This window comes from Pan troglodytes, chromosome 3 (assembly GCF_028858775.2).
Source record: "Pan troglodytes isolate AG18354 chromosome 3, NHGRI_mPanTro3-v2.0_pri, whole genome shotgun sequence".
Lineage (NCBI taxonomy): Eukaryota > Metazoa > Chordata > Mammalia > Primates > Hominidae > Pan > Pan troglodytes.
Window position 1 is genome coordinate 36,805,869 of NC_072401.2, and position 18,297 is coordinate 36,824,165.

The following is an 18,297-nucleotide window of genomic DNA, read 5'->3' on the forward strand; positions in this document are numbered from 1 at the left end:
ACTATTTTGATGACCTCTGAGTAGACAATTTCAGAATCCTTTTCTGCTTGCCTCACCCAGAAAGCCCAGAGAGAGCTATGCAGAGGAGCTGAAATACAAATTCGTGTTTCTCAATTGAAAATGGGGCAAAGAAAATCACAGAATGCCATTTCCCACTACGATTCTATGTCTCTGGAGTAATTTCAGCTAACATTTATTCAATATCTATTAAAAAATATAATTTACTTACTCTCTAATAATACAAACTCTTTTATCTTTTTTCTTCTTATTAAAAAAACTCATAAAAAGATCATATGTCACTGGTAGACATTAAAATATATTAGTCTTATTTATTTCTTTAGGTAGTTTTTAAAGTTTTCCAATTTTACTGTTGGTGATTTGATTTATTATTTTAAGTCAATTCATGCTAGTTTAATTCATTTAGTAATTCTCACAATTTTTTAACCCGTTAAACTATTGGGCAGGCATTCACTTTTCATTACCAAATTTTCCTTATTCTTTCTAGCACAAAAAACTTAAAAGAAGATTCGATTTACTTATGACCTGATGAATTGCAACCCAGGGCTGAAATATATATGCTGTTTGATACATCAGCTCCAAAAGGTACCAATTATGTTATAAACTATGTACAAACAGAAATGGCAACTTGGCAGCCTCATTTTTCTGTTTTTGTTTGTTTGTCTCTTTGTTACTGGTAATACTGCCTATCTGGAAGGCAGGGAGCCCTCTCTAACCTGTCTCCATATGACTTGTAGTGCATATTCTCTTTTTGTTTGAGCATGTAGTGAGCCACTCAAATGTCCTTTGGCATGGCTGCAGGACATGCTTTTAATTCTTTTTTCAAAAGAAAACAGACAAAAAAAAAACCCCAGATAAATATAGGGTTTAACATAAGTAGAATATCTCAATGAAAAGAATTTGTTACACTAATTTAATGCCATATACAATTGGGAGATATGATATCCTTTGAGTTTTAGGGTCAATATGAGAAGAGGAATGGAAGAGAACCTCAAACACAATGGTGTGGAGGACAGTGATTCTAAGGTAACCAACAGTGGTGATGGTACCAGTAATGAAGGAAGAATAATAACTGTAGCTACCTAGAGGAAACATTTTAAAAAATCACAGCAAAGAAAAGAACATGCAATTGTATTCTAAGTAACAAAGCCAGGTGAGAAGAATCAAAAAATGAGATTGTCATTCAAATCCTTGACTGTCTTTAAATTATGTGTATTCTATGATGAAAGATGACTAACTTGAGTCTATATTAACACACAATTATACGCATACCAATTTACCATATTCCCCATGAATATAAAGATCCCTGAAAAATCTAAGCAAATGTAATTGAGCAATGTATATAAAAAATATATACCATTGGCCGGGCACGGTGGCTCACACCTGTAATCCCAGCACTTTGGGAGGCTGAGGCGGGTGGATCACCAGAGGTCAGGAGTTCGAGAGCAGCCTGGCCAACATAGTGAAACCCCGTCTCTACTAAAAATACAAAAATTAGCAGGGCATATTCCCAGCTCCTCGGGAGGCTCAGGCAGAAGAATGGCGTGAACACGGGAGGCGGAGCTTGTAGTGAGCCAAGATCACGCCACTGCACTCCAGCCTGGGCGACAGAGTAAGACTCCGTCTCATTAAAAAAAAAAAAAATTAGCCAGGCATGATGGCAGGCACCTGTAATCCCAGCTACTTGGGAGGCTGAGGCAGGAGAATTGCTTGAACCCGGAAGGCAGAGATTGCAGTGAGCTGAGATCACGCCATTGCACTCCAGCCTGAGTGACAAGAGTGAGACTCTGTCACACACACACACACAATATATATATTATATATATATTAGTTTATATATAATATATATATTAGTTTATATATATATTATATATATTAGTTTATATATATAACATATATTAGTTTATAAATATAATATATATATTAGTTTATATATTATATAAATTAGTTTATATATATAATATATATATATTGGTTTATATATATATATATTATATATATATTAGCTAAATGGAGTTTATCCCAGGGATGCAAGCCTGGATTAATATTTGAAAATTTATCAGTGTAGTTAACTATATTAATGGCTAAGAAGAAAATATTACTACTGACCTGATGCATGATAATTATATATGATCATATCAATGAATGCAGAAAAAAGATCTGAGAAAATTTACCACTCATTCATTTAATTATGACCTGAGGAAAAAAACCTTAATGACAATATCGCAATATAATCATAATTATAATATGATTATATTTGCAAAGGACTATTATACAGAAAATATAAAGAACTTACTCATCTTAACAGTAAGAATTAAAGAACACAATTAGAAAATGGAAAGAAGACATGACCAGACAATTTACTGAAGAGGATATACAGATATCAAATAAGCAAATGTAAAGGCATTTGATATCATCAGAAAAGTGAAAACTCAAACCATTGAATTCTCATTACACACATATCAGTTTGACTAAAATAAGAAATAGTGACAGAAGCAAATGGTGGTCAGGATCTGGAGAAACTGGATCACTCATGCATTGCTGGTAGGAATGTAAATGGTACAGCTCCTCTGGAAAACAGTTGGCAATTTCTTAATAAACTAAACATACAACTACCATATGATTTAGCAATTATGCTCTTGGGAATTTATCCCAGAGAAATTAAGACTTATGTTCATGCAAAAACCTGTATGCATATGTTTAGCTTTATGCAACCCAGATGTCCTTCAGCAGGTGAAAGTTTGAAAACACAGTAGTATATTCATATGGAATACTTACTCAGCAGAAAAAGAAAGAAACAAACTATTTGATATACTCAACAACTTGGATGAGTCTCGAAAGAATTATGCTGAGTGAAAAATGCCAATATCGAAAGGTTACATACTGCATGAGTCCATTTATATAACTTTCTTAAAATGACAATATACAGGAATGAAAACGTATTAGTGACTTTCAGGGGTTAATAATGGAAAAGGGGTGTGGGAGGGAAGTGGTTGTGGTTATTAAAAGGTGACTGGAAGAATACTTGGGTGATGAGATTGTTCTGTATCTTGACTACATTAGTATCAATGTCAGTATCCTGGTTGTGATATTATACTACAGTTTTGCAGGATGTCACCACTTTGAGAATCTAGGCATAGGGTACACAGTATCTCTCTGTATGATTTATTACAACTTCATGTAAATGTGTAATCACTTCCAAATGAAAAGCTTAATTTTAAAAAGCTTACCAGTTACTAGTTGCATGCCAGGAATATATTTTATGCATAATTTATTTATTTTAAAAATGATTTTGGCATTAAAAATTTTTATATAGTTTGGAAAACTTTGGAGCCCTTACATAAATTAGATGCTTTGAAACTGTGCTTGTGAAAATATTCCTCCTCCTTTTTTTCACCCACCAAGAAAATGTGATGATAGTTTGAGAATGGACTACAGACAATATCCCAATTTTGTATCCTTTTGTTTTATGTATAAAATATAAAATTAAGGTGTTGCAAACAAACTTAAGAGAGTTTGGCCTTCACAACACACGTTATTTTTGGCAGATAATGACAAACCCCCAAAGATGTTTAAGGAAAGGATTAGCTTCTTCCTCCAAACCTCATTCCAGGTATAACAGCAAGGTACAAGAGCAAATGCATCAATCACTAAGCCATTTAATACACAAAATGCATCAATCACAAAGCCATGTATTACACATTTTATTGGTAAGCAAACATTCAACCTGGTCATTCAAACTGTTCTGTGAGTTCAGTGAAGTCTTAACACACACACACTCTCTCTCTCTCTTTCTCTCTCTGTGTCTTCCTTTTTAGGTCTTCTAATGATGGATTATATAGAATTGTTCAATTGGGGCAAACCCAATAACATCCTACAGGCAGGATTTTAAATTCCTTAATTGGTAATCACGCTATTAGAAAGCCTCCTAAACCAATGTTGGTCACGGACCCAATTAAGGATCAAACCTCCTTAAAAATCCAGGTTATAGACCTCACTGTTTTTAAAAACAATATGTTTATTAAAGGGTTTGTAGTATCTCCATACTATCTTAGTTAATCTACCTATCTTGAATATTTTTAATTTTACTAATGCAATTTTTAATTTCAGTATGTCAATTAGCTAAATGTCAGTTGCAGATCAAGAGACATATAGAAGAATTTATAGTTGCTGCTTCTAAAAGGTAACATATTGCAGATCTTTTTCCATAGGATACTTATTGATGTCAACAAATATAAAGGCAGGAGAAATGATACTCTTAACATGCAAATATGTACTTATATAAATTCCATATTGTAATGAGGAAAAGGATCTATATGAGACGTTCTACCAAATAGCATTTTATTGATGCCAATAGAAAAGAGTATATTTTATATTCAAATTATGAAATATTAAAAGGAACAAAAAGGGTAGATAAGGGATTGGAATGCATGAAGTCATAAATCAGTGATTCAGATTTGGTGCTGGGGGAAGAGTCCTTTCAAAACAAAGACATTCTTAAATACAGTGACAAAGACAAAAGAATCCTGAATGTTAGAACTGGGGAAAAATAGGAAACAAAAGGTTAAGAATAGTAGATTTAAGGCTGTACAAAGTCACTGCAAACTTTCTAAAGCAAGAGTCCAGAGGGATAGCCACTTGAGGGATGGTGGATGTAGCTGCAAAGATAATCCTTATTTATAGGCGCTGAAAAAAGCTAAATCTAGGACCAGAAAAAATACTCAATCTGAGACTAGAAAGGTACAAAGTAATGATGTTGGCCTTGTACCAGGGGTTGGAAGCAATAAGCCCTCTTGGGAAAAAAGGCTGTAATTCTGAGAGTCAAATATTAGCAATTTAATGGGTAAATAAGAAAACGAGGCCGGGCGCGGTGGCTCAAGCCTGTAATCCCAGCACTTTGGGAGGCCGAGGCAGGCGGATCACGAGGTCAGGAGATCAAGACCATCCTGGCCAACATGGTGAAACCCTGTCTCTACTAAAAATACAAAAAAATTAGCTGGGCATGGTGGCGGGCGTCTGTAGTCCCAGCTACTCAGAAGGCTGAGGCAGGAGAACGGTGTGAACCCAGGAGGCGGAGCTTGCAGTGAGCCGAGATCGCACCACTGCACTCCAGTCTGGGCAGCAGAGTGAGACTCCATCTCAAAAAAAAAAAAAAAAAAGAAAAGAAAACGAGCCTTCCGGAAGGGTGCATGTAATTAACATCATCTGTACATAATCAGTTTTCTTAAACTTTGCCCATTTCTATTTAGTTCAGTAACTCACCAAAGTTGCTAAGTAATATTCCTTTGAACCAGATGATATTACATAAGTGAAAAAGTTGACTTGGGGTACTTAGCTCAACAGGTGTGGTTTTGGCAGTGTAATCTCTTCCACTTTTATAATGAAGTGATGATAATAAAAAGTTCACCTTAGACTCACCAGGGTGAAACACGACATTTTTGTCTTATAATGTGGCTTCCTGAATGTTGCTTGTATGAAGTATTATGATACTAAATCTTTGAACATGCTTTTGTTGCACTGACAATAGACAGGGAAGATATGTTCTCCTATTGTCTTCATCAGTTTGTACTTCTATAAAAATACCACAGAACATGATAAAGGACAGAAATTTATGTTATCTCAGATCTTGAGGCCATGAGTTTAAGATAAAGGCACTAGTTGGTTTGGTGTCTGATGAGGGTCTGGTCTCTGCTTCTAGGGTGATGACTTATTGCTGCATCCTCTGGAGGGGTGGAATGCTGTGTCCTTACATGGCTGAAGAGACAGAAGGGGTGGAAAATGGTGAACTCCATCCACCAAGCCCTTTTATAAGAGGACCTTATTCCATTCATGAGGGCAGACCAATAAATGTCTCTTAATACTGTTGCATTGGGGGCTATGTTTCAATATGAATTTTTCAGAGAACGAATACATTCCAATTATAGCACCTATTTTTATGAGCATTCTCTCAGTCTACCTGGAGCTTTCAGGCAACCAGCTCTAACTTGACACCCAAAGCATCTGTCCTATTGACTTGAGCAGGAGGAGATCTCTAAATACCCTAGAGTCACTTGGTGTCCAGATAAATATGCCTTCCCTGGACCTGCACTGGAGTTAAGTGCTTGGCCTGCTTCTGCTTTTAATTTTAGACATGCTGTACAATTCCATCATGAGGAATCTTGGAATCTCATGTTTCTCTCGGTTCCTCTAGCTCAGCCAGCAGCAGTTATGGACAGCAACCATTTGGTATCTATTTATTTGAAGTAGACACTGATATTTCCCCTTAAAAAGCATTCTAGGAAGTTGCACATAAGCCTGCTAGATCTCATCCCTATGTCAGGCCTGGACAGCTTGCCTAAACATTCAAAGGAAAGATTTGAATGACAGCATTTAACTAGGCCTCTGTTTAGTGCAGGGGATTTTCCCTTTAGGTCTTTATCTTTTTACATAGGTTTAAGTAGATTAGAGAAACATCTCCAAAAACTATCAGAAAAAATACTAGTTTTAATAATGTGCTAATAGACATTATGCAAAAAAGTGTTCCATTGTTGAATAACTGGAAAACTCTAGATAAAACAACTTTACTGAAAGATTGTCAGAAACTGAGATTGTGAACCTCAAAGAGGGGACTATTCTATATGTGCCACCTGTTACATACTTGAATGACTATAAAATATTTTTGGTGGGAGAGGCTCATAGGATTATATTTCTGAGGAACACATTTTGAGAAAATCAAAGTAAGACTATTGTTGTAATGATGCCATGATATGTGTTGGATCTTTATTTTGTGTGGCTAGAGATCCTCTAATCTTGGCAAGCAATAATGTTAGGGCATGCCATTGTTAAGAATAGCAGTTTGATCATCAAACAATCTATCTCAAATAATGTTGAACAAAATTAAATTCCAACATTGTAAGTCATGCTTCCCATCTTCATGAATCACCGATTCTAATAGGAGAAAGATATAAACAAATTATGGTATAAGATGATAGTGATGTGTGAATAATAAGATGGCTAAAAGAATGGAGTAACTATATGTGTCTGGAACAACTATGAAAACATTTTGGAAGGCTGCAAGAGGGAGTGGAGTTTGTGGGATAATAAATATTCAGTTTTGAACATGTTATGCCTGAAGATGCTCATACATCATTCAAGTGGAGATGTAGAGAAGACAGCAGTATTAATGGGTCTGTAGTTCAGAGAAGAATCAGATACAGAATAAATTAGAAAGCACTTATATGGCTTTAAAGCCTTCAGACTGAATGAGATTACCAACAGAGCAGATGCATTCCAAAAAGGGATACGTCCAAGTACTGTAGCTCTTCAGTATTGAGCAGTTAAGAAAATGAGGCAAGAGCAAAGGAGAACATGAAGGAGCAGCTGGTGACATTGCAGTAAAACTGAGACAACATCGCATGTTAGGAGTCAATCAAAGAAGAAATATTTATAATTATTTACCCTGCTGTGCATTCTAATCCAACTATATTTGGCAATTTCTGCCAATATTGCCCATGTAGGCCATAGGTACCTGTATCTGTTCCTACTGTTCCTAATCTGGAGGTCAGAATGGAGTTCTTATAATTCTCAATTATCTTCAGACATAACAGATAAAGCAACACAGGTGCTTTATCTGCTATCTCTGCTGCAATTACTTCTCTGCCACAATCACTTATCTCCTTTTCCAAAATCCTAAAAGTTTTGAAAACCAAAAAGAGATTTGCCATTAACTTGTTAACAACTTCATCTGTCCTTTACTCTTTTGGCAGCAAAGCCTGTTTGAAATGATATGAGACCATTTATAATCTTCATTTCCTGCTTAAAGGAGATAGTCATACATTTTGCTTCCAAAAAATATTTCTGGATTTGATTTTGGCATTGCTATCTTAGACCGTTCAGCAGGTACCATGTATCTTTGATGTATGAACCTTATTATTTTTTTCCAAACCTGAAAATTTTACATTCTGAATGACATCTGATTTCAGGGGTATTAGAAAAGTAATTGCCATTTTCTATAAAATTATTCTAGCTCTGTGTACATTTCATATAAAACAATGTAGTCTTCCTGGAAATACATTAAGATTGTAATAGGCTGCTGGGTAATAAAATAATTCCATTTCCCACCCTCAACTGGATTTAATCTACTTTCTCTAGGAAGAATAATTTTATAATTGCGAACCCAGAGAAAAAATTTCTTAACTTACAAGGATATTTCCTGAATTTTCTGGCTCCCAGAAGATCATTTGGAAAAAACATCAAACCTTATCCATAATTTGTGTGAGGTCATGTTTGATCAACCTTCTGCATCATTTTTTCAATAGATATTTTGAACCTACTCTATATTAGAACTGGAGGGAAAAAGATTTTCCTGATCCCAATCTGGATGCCTTAATTTACACTTCCTCCTCCATGGGTGTAGGAAAAAAATATAGGGCTCTTGAGAGAAAATCCTGACAGACAAGTTAAGACTTTTGGAAGCAGGTTCATTGCTGCAATACTATAGGGCTTAAGGGCACTATTTCTGTGTAAATGTAGGGCATTTCTTGGTCACCAATTACCCAAACCTGCTCTATACCCTCCTGTTAAGATGGAGGGTGCCTATGATTTATTACTTGAATGAATGAATAATTTTTTATTTTAAAAAGTCTATTTGGGAAGAAATTGTGTTTAAATTATTTAATATTTTATACATATGAAGACATTTGTCAAGGGTCTTTGCCCATAATGCTGATTGAAAGTATTAAATGATGCATGGTTATGAAAATGCCAGAAAACTAAAGCCAGGAGACTTGTATTCTCATTTCAACCTTGTCACTAGCACTGTGAACTATAGCACTCTCATTCTAAATGTCATCCTTTACAAAACAAGAATAAAACCATTCTTTGCTTCTGCACAAAGTAATTAGAAAATGTACATGATAAGATACAGATAAAAGGAGTGAAGTATAAAACAATGCAAAAATAAAATCACAAAACAATTTTTATTAGAATTAAGCAAGAAGTTGGATATATGTTTGATATATTTCTATATTCTTTTAATGTATGAATTCTAATATAAATAAAAGGTCTTGCTTATAGAAGGCTAGAGACAAAGCAGAAAAGCTTTTTCCCCAGATGGATAGCAGAGCACTAGATCACTGGAGATGACAGTCTAGAGGTCATGTCTCTTTTGATGGAGATGGCAGCAGCCTGGGCAATGCATTGACACCACACAGCAAAGCAGAAAAGACAGCAGAGGGGTGACAAGAGCAGTGATCCTGGAGAAAAGGACTGCAGTTCAGCAGGAGGTAGCTCTGATTCTATGAGACATTCTCAATGCCCATCTCTGACCCAGCAATTTTAACAGAGAAAATGATTTTACCTAGGATCTTCTACTGGGAGGGTTTAAAGTCTCTTAATTTAATTAATTTATCTAAGTATCACTGAGGATTCTCAGGAGTATTTGGGATAAAGAACATTAGAAGTTAGGGGGATCTTTTAGTCAAATTGAGTTTTAGATTGTAAATCTATAGGGTTGTACTCAACAATAGGCAGGGTCTGTGACACCCTAGTTATACTGTAATCCATAATAAATTGATAAGCAATTTTGGATTCTGATCATTTATATATGCATTTTCTCCCTTTCTTTTATGAATATAATGTGTTCTTATGTATTTTTTATTTACATTTCTAGCAATTGTAAACTCAATGGCAAAGAACATGGATGTATTTAACTTTCCATCCAAATTACTCATAATAATGCTGACTCATAATATAACTAAATATTTTTCTGGTAGATAAGGCAATGAATCAATTAGTTCTGTATTTGAAATGATGAAAAACAAGTGACTTTAATAAACTCTTTTGTGTGTAAAAAAACACTGACCTAGTTATTACATAGCTGTGGTAAACTCTTAGGATTTTGGTTGTTTATTTGTTTACTAATTATGTGACCTTTAGCAATTCATTTAACTTCTAGATCATCTTCAATTGTCCATGTATAGTAAAAAAATGCAAGCTGGACTAGATATTTTCTAAAATTTTTTTATACCATGAACATTATTTGTTTGTATTTTAAAACCAAATAAGCCTCTGTTAAGATGGATGTGTGTTTGTGTGTGTGTTTATGTGTAGATGTAAGATACTGATATGATAAAATGAAGAGTATAAGAAAAAATCTGCGACCAAATGCTGGGATGTTAGTCTAATCAAAAACTAAATTTCTTACTAGTGCTGTCTCTCTTTTAAGTCTCCCCTTTTGTTGTTTTCAAGATAGCATTGGGTATTTTCATGGTGGCAGGAAGAATCCTGGAACCATATTTAAGTCTCTTGTGTGGTTGAATGACTTTGGTCTCTACTGCCAAAGTTGGTCATCCCTCAATTAGCTTCAGAGACTTCCTTGTTTTGACACTGTACTTACTCAGCCCATTGGTTTATTATGTCATTTCTAAATGTATCATTAGGCATATGAGAATGCATTACATCATATGTAGGTTGTAGGGAATCTGGGACACTCTCTCAGCCACTGTGAAGCTAACGCAGGATGGATACCAGGGGGACTGTGGCATCATGCTGAGTAAATAAGTTTTCCAAACGTTTAGCAACTTTCCCAGGATATGGGAAATAAAGCAAGGAGCAAGCCTGGAAGTTTTTTTTTCTTTTTTTTTTTCACCTCAAAACACACATGCATTAGTTTTTTATATTAAACCTATTTGGCTATGTCTACCATTCTCTCCCATCAGGTTGACCACCAGGTGAGGTTGACACCAGGGATACCCATGTCTGACCTTTTGTTCTGCCAATTTTTACTCTTCTTTTCAACAATAGAAGAGCTTTCAATCATGAATTCACGTTTCATAGAATCTTCATTTACATTATCTTCCTTATCCATCCGTATAGTTAAAGTAAATAGATAAATTAGTCTTGAAAATGGAATAGTATTGAAAGTAAAAAGAAGGGCAAATGGTAAACTGGATGAATGAATGAACAAAATTTTGGCTGAAATCAAGACTGTCCTTGTCATCACACTACCTATGGTGAGATTGTATGATTAAAGTAAACTATGTTTGACTAATATTAAAGAGGAACTTTTAGAGTTTAGAAGACTTCTTTCTTAAGAAAGTATGACTTTCAAAAGTATTGTTTTGCTAGAGACTCTATGAGGTCAGCGTTCAGGCACCAAAATAAGCAATGATGACTTCAGTCTGGGCAGGAGCCACGTTTCCCTGAAGCAACACTCGCCTTTGGTAGTACTGATTGGGTGCCAGTGGGGGTGATAATTATGAGACTGTCATCATAGAAATATCAAAAGGCCTTCATCTGATATTTTAGAATATTTTTCCTTTACATGTAATAAGAGTCTAGGGTAAAAGGCAAGATTTAAACGTAAATTGTATCAATTTTATTGACTGAGAGATTGACCTGTAGTAGATCTTTCTTTTTCTACTTCATTTACTACTTATGTTACAACTTTATCATAATGATTTTGAAACTTTAGAAAATGAGAATGATGCATTTAATTGCACATGTACAGTGAGTTAACTGCGCTCTAAGTAAAGATGAAACCTTAATACTGGAGGTGGTGTACAAAAATATTTTACTCGTGCAAAATGAGGGGTTCTGTTATTTTAATATTAAAGAAAGTAGATGGCCAAATTGCTAATTGCTAACCCATGTTATATTCTGAATTCATGTTTTTGAGAAATGTATTACCAAGAAGTTTTATTTTCTTTCTAATATTAGCAGCCAGAACAATCTGGAATGTAGAATTATAAAGAACACAATTATTTTTCAGTTGCATACACGGAAAGCCTCTAGTGCTCCCAATAGAAGGAAATGCCATAGGTCATTTTAACAATGTTATTTATAGCTATCTAGGTGAGTAAGTTACCAGAGGATGTGACAGGACATTTTAGCTTTCATTATGCAGTTTTCTCATTTGTAAGGTTATGTCATTAGTTTCTAGATGTATGTAGACTGTGTAGGAAGAATATAAACGGGTTGAAATGAGTGGACTCTAAATTCTGAAGTGTCTAAAATGTACTTTAGAATGGGTGAATGGCAAAGGCAGAGGGAAATGGAGGTCAAATGAATAATTAAATAGGGCTTTGATGGTTAACAATATCTAGGTTATTACAATTTTGTTAAGCATTTGGAGTTGGGGAGGATTAAAAAACATTAATGGAAAAATCAAAAGGTACAATTAAAAGCAGTTCAAAGCCCAAGTTTATTTTTTTAGAGTAAGCAAATTAGACTACCAAAAGGTCAAAATAATTTTAAATTAGGAAAAAAAAAAAAACCACAAGTGTTAAAGGAAGAGAATATGAAACGAGCAGTCATCTGGAAGGTACCCTGACAAGCAAAAGATAGGAATATCCAGCTTCCATTTGGACATCTACCAGAAGGGGTACAAGTTTTGTATAATGAACATGCACGGTTACTCATTTAAACAGGCTAAGGCTAAGAAAACCCAGAGAAACAAAAATGTTTGGGATGGGGATGTAGGTTCGGGTGTGTTAAGTTAAAAATTTCGGCCAGGCGCGGTGGCTCATGCCTGTAATCCCAGCACTTTGGGAGGCTGAGGTGGGTGGATCAAGGGGTCAGGAGTTCAAGACCAGCCTAGCCAAGATGGTGAAACCCCATCTCTACTAAAAAATACAAAAAATTAGCCCAGCGCAGTGGCAGGCACCTGTAATCCCAGCTACTTGGGAGGCTGAGGCAGGAGAATTGACTCAGAGGGTGGAGGTTGCAGTGAGCTGAGATCATGCCACTGCACTCCAGCCTGGGTGACAGAGACTCCGTCTCAAAAAAAAAGAAAAAAAAATTCATGAGTTAAAATGGAAGGAAGCTTTGGCAAAAGAAAGTACAAAATTAGATTCTTAATTGCCAGCTTCCTCTATCAAATTGAGGAAAAGATAGATTATACCATTAACAAAAAATAGGCACAAGATGCATACACAAAAAACATCATCCACTTAGAAATGAAGCATTTTGATATAAAGCCCCAGTAGAATTAATTCTTGTCTCCTGTGCAATTATAAAGCCACTTTCTAAAGAAAATTTGAATCATAAAACAAAACTACATTATTAATAAATAAGAAAAAGAGACAATGTTTATTTTTAAGTTTAATAAGATGTTTCAAATTTGCATGAAGGCAGGTTCACCAAGACAGTTTCCACATACATCTGGTGACAAATTTTCAGACCTGATAAGATGTTTGTGAGTCTTTCTTCATTACTGTGAAATGTACAAGGCTTAACTGTTTTCTTTTTAATCAGCAAAGTTAGAACAAGATATTTATCTACTTCTTTAGGCATTTCAGTGTCATCATAAGGTAATAAAAGACAGAAAATGAAAATAAGAAAATGGAAAATAAAATTTACCATGAAATAGCAACACAGGCAAAATGTATACTTAATTTGGATTGTGTATGCCAAGTGATTTTTGTTTGTAACAGTGCTATGTGACTTGTGAAGACAGATTCTCAATAGTAGAATGGAAAATAACTAAATTCAAATGTTTCCCAAGGAGTTTGAGATAAGATATATGGTGCATTAAATTAACTACTGCATATAAAGAAGAATTGATGCACATAAAGCTGGAAACCAAATGATGCTACTAGCCAAGGTCATTGACTAGATCTATGCAGATAGTACTCTGCATAACTTTACAGGATACCATTTAGGCCTCTTTATCCAGGGACTACAAAATAGTAGACTGTTAACTTTTTATTTCATAATTGTATTGGCTGAGCTAAACAGGTTAAATTCAAGACAGCTTAACCCCAAGTTGTCAGCTGGTTATTTGAACAAGTATTCCAGGGCTTTAGTTGAATTCAGGATGAAGTTTCCTCACATCACTTCACTTTTCATCTCTTGCCACAATATCCTAACCTCAGCTTCTGATGTGGCGGATAAGATGACCCCTCCACTCTCTCCAGTCACAATTGCCATGCCCCCACCTGGTGTCTGGAGCAGAAACTCAGGGCATGGGAATCATCGCATTTCCAGCTTTCCACAAATTGAAACTAGTATTGACTTTAAGGAAACAGAAGGTAGGTAAAATGATATGGGAGAATAATAAGTTAAGCAAAAACTACTGCCAATTCCAGATCTGTCTTGGGATCTCTTACTAGACCAGTTCTTTGGTTTATATCAGTTCTATGTCACTTAGGGAAGATCACAGTATCCCTCCCACCCCTTAACATCTAAAACCACTTAGAGTCTGGAAGGTTTCCTTTCTCTTCTCTATCTCCCGCTTCCACCAAGACCCATAGAGCAAGTTTACTCTCCAGCTTTTAAAAAAGCTTGCCAGCTCAAGGTCTTAGTTGTCTAGGATGAATGACAGCAGGAACATCAAATCTCTTAGGGAAAAATATCAGCAACCTAACTTATAAGGATGTGCTCTGGCTCCAGTGCCCCTAAAGACAATTTTAAAGATATTACAACATAAGCACAGTGTCAAATATATCAGCCTTATTCATAGTCTCTTAATGTGGGTTTATGTGTTTATAATCACCCATTTGTTTTTTAATCACCATATCTGTTAATGCAAAATTGTACAAAAGAACAGTTACTTTTATTATCTTTGGGTAGATTTGTACCTCTATTTTACTGAGTACATTATGGTGAATAATATTAACTTGAAAAAATAAAAGTCCAGTTGGCCAAGTTAAGTCCCATTAGTTCAGGAGTCTATGAACACCTAGAGGCTTAAATATCCTATTTCAACATCGTGAAGTTTAGGGAGAAATATTATGTAGGCACAGGAAATAGAAAATAGAAGAAAACCCAATTTGATCTTTGGGTACAAAAATCACACATATGTTTTCTATGCTTTATCAATTATCTAGAAGAGATTCACTTTCTAGCTGAAACAACAGTTTATGAATCTCCCATCATAAATGTTAATTTCCAAAATAATACCTTCAACACTTGGCACTCACTAAACATCTGTTAAATGCAAATGCAGTATGTTTTTAAAGTAATGGCTGTTAATGACCACATCTACTAAGTATCTATTTAACTGAAGGAACATAATGTGGGTTGTGGGGAAATATGATTTGATTTATTTCATGATTATAATATCAAATATGACTTTTATGCAAGGATTAAAGAAATATTTCTGAATTTATTATTTTTGTTTTTAGTTTATTCTAATCTCTATTGTTAATGACTTCTTTATATTCACTTTGAGAGCCTGCAGTATTAGACAATTAAGTGTCTTCATTGAATAAAGACGGTAGTTGCGCACAGGAAAGAGAAGCTTTTGTAGCTCTTTTGTTTCCATATAGGAAAATCTGAATCCATCCACAAAGCCTGGTTTATGGCTCTTCCAGGTTGTGGCAGCAATTTTTTCATAGTTCTTTATTAGAAATGATTGTATTGAGCTCTTTGTAGTTAAGTACTTACCTTCTTTGTTGTTGTAGTGTCTAGGGTGGTGATAATATGTAGAAGATGTTCAATCAATGCTTCTAGGAAAGTAAGAATAAGTGAATAAATGGTTGAATGGATGAAACCTTAATGAGGCAAAAAAAGATGCATTCAATTTTCAAGAAACAAGAGGTTAAGGTACAAAATTCTTTAACGTTTAACCTTTTATTCTTCCATTCCCCAGCACCACCAACCTATTTACAATGATTTAAAATTATGTTATAATATTGTGATGAAACATTAGTTTCATCTTTTATCCTATGAGAAAATGTGTCTATGGAGTAACAAAGGCTTCTGAGGGAATGGACTGAACTGATAGCTTTTACAAGAAAAACATATAGATTCTTTCCTATGGCAAGCATCAGGGACTTGGCAGAACTAATATAAAAAGAAAAAATGAGTTTGAGCTTCTGTTTCTGTTTGTGAAATCCATATTTTATATTACAGTGATTGCCAGGAGAATTCAGAAAAGCTGAGATGTATTAAAAAATAATACATGTAACCTTCGGAAGAGCACTTCTCTAAGAATCTTTTCTTCTACCCAAAGATGTTATTAACTGTAGAGTTAATCTGAAATTGCAGAGATTTCAATAAGAAAGATCATTGTCAACATTTCCATTGCAGAAATAATGTTTCATTTTTCTAGATTTAATCACAACATTTTAAAACCATATGATACATGAAAAGTAAGGATGGAGATTGGGTGGAGATTTGCTCTTTGAAATGTAATTTAGAGACCACATTGGGGTAGATTTTGCCATAAATGTCCCCAATCATATATATTGCATACCAGGCCCTTAATGCAATAAAATTCCTGAATGTTTATCATTATTATGTAGGTAACAAAATAATGCTTGTTATAAATGATATAAATAAGACATATCACTGGATATTGAATGTAAAATTTCCGGAGTGGTTGAAAGAGAAAATCCTGCAAAGTGAAAATGGCCATATGTAAATTGATGTTTAAAGGACTTGTGACCTCATCTGCCAAACCAGGACTTTAGCCCCGTGATGATACTGGGAATGCCCATATGGCAGGGTCTCAATGCATGCTGGGCATCTACGTTTTTCTTCTCACTTTGTTTTCTTGGTAAGGATCTTAGTTTCCTGCTGTTACCATAACTACCCAGTGATAGAGCCAGCTGCTACTAATAAAAATCCCTCTTCAACCCATCAGGTGTATGTTCTCCTAGACCTAAGTTTCCCCAAAGATAGGCTGTGTCTAGTATAAATAAAGAGAATATCCTCTACTTAAGCTTTTTATTGTTTTAATTTAAAAAATTATTATAGTGGACATACAATAATTATACATACTTGTGGAGTACAGTATGATATTTTGTTACATGTATACAATATGTAAAATCAAATCAGAGTATTTAGCATATCTTTCGCCTCATAGATTTATTTCTTTGTGGTGAGAATATTCAAAATTCTCTCTTCTAGCTATTTTGAAATACACAATATAATATTGTTAACCCTAGTCAACCTACTCTGCAATAGAACACCAAACTTATTTTTCCTATCTGTAATGCTGTACCCACTGACCAATCCCTATCCTCTCATCTCTCCTCCTCTCCCCAGGTCCCAGTAGCTACTATTCCACTCCCTACTACTATGAGATCAACTTTTAGATACCACATATGAATGAGATCATCCAGTTTTGTCTTTTGGTGCCTGGCTTATTTCACCTAACCTAATGTCCTTCAGGTTCACCCATGTTGCCACAGATGACCGGATTTTATTGTTTTCTATGGATGAATAGTATTCCATTGTATGAATATACCACATTTTCTTTATTCATTCATCTATTGATGGATACTTGATTCCATTTCTTGTCTATTGTGAAGAGTGTGGCAATAAACATGAGAGTGTAGATATCTTTTCAGCATACTGATTGCATTTCCTTTGGATATGAACCCAGTTGTGGGATTGCTAGAATATATGGTAGTTCTATTTATATATTTTGTGGAATCTGCATACTGTTTCCCATAATGGCTGGACTAATTTATGTTCCCACCTGTGTGTAAGTCCCTCTTTCTCCACATTCTTGCCAACATTTGTTATTTTATATGTTTTCGATAATAGCCATTCTAACAGGTGTGGGGTGATTTTTTCTCTAAAGTTTTGATTTGTATTTTACTACTGATTAATACTGCTGAACATTTCTTAGGTCAGGCACAGTGGCTCACGCCTGTAATCCCAGCACTTTGGGAGGCCGAGGAGGGTGGATCACGAGGTCAAGAAATGGAGACCATCCTGGCCAACACGGTGAAACCCCGTCTCTACTAAAAATACAAAAATTAACTGGGTGTGGGGATGTGCGCCTGTAGTCCCAGTTACTCAGGACGCTGAGGCAGGAGAATCGCTTGAACCTGGGAGGCGGAAGTTGCAGTGAGCTGAGATGGCGCCACTGCACTCCAGCCTGGCGACAGAGCAAGACTCCGTCTCAAATAAATAAATAAATAAATAAATAAAGCTGGACATTTCTTCATATACCTTATGGCCATTTGTAAGTCTCCTATTGAGAAATGTCTATTCAGGTCTTTTATCCATTTTTAAATTGGATTATTATTATATTTTTTTTCCTGTTGAGTTTCTTATTAATGATGAATATTAACCCTTTGTCAGATACATAGTTTATAATTTTTTTACCATTTTGTAAGTTGTCTTTTTACTCTATTGGTTATTTCCTTTGCTGTGCAAAAGCTTTTTGGTTTGATATAATTCTATTTCTCTATATTTGCTTTCATTGCTTGTGCTTTTATCTCATCCAAAAATTCCTTGCCCAGACCAATATGATAAAGTGTTTCCTCTATGTTTTATTCTAATACTTGTATCATTTCAGGTGTTACATTTACGTCTTTAATTCATTTTGAGTTGACTTTTTTT

At 35.0% G+C, this 18,297-nt stretch overlaps 1 long non-coding RNA gene across 1 annotated transcript in view; it reads right to left on the minus strand.

Moving 5' to 3' along the window:
* Positions 1-10,642: 10,642 nt before the first annotated feature.
* LOC129143712 (uncharacterized) overlaps positions 10,643-18,297 on the minus strand; it is a 148,323-nt gene continuing 140,668 nt past the window's right edge. The window contains exon 3 of the long non-coding RNA XR_008547481.2: positions 10,643-15,446. This is a non-coding gene — a long non-coding RNA (uncharacterized LOC129143712). The remainder of the gene's footprint in view (positions 15,447-18,297) is intronic.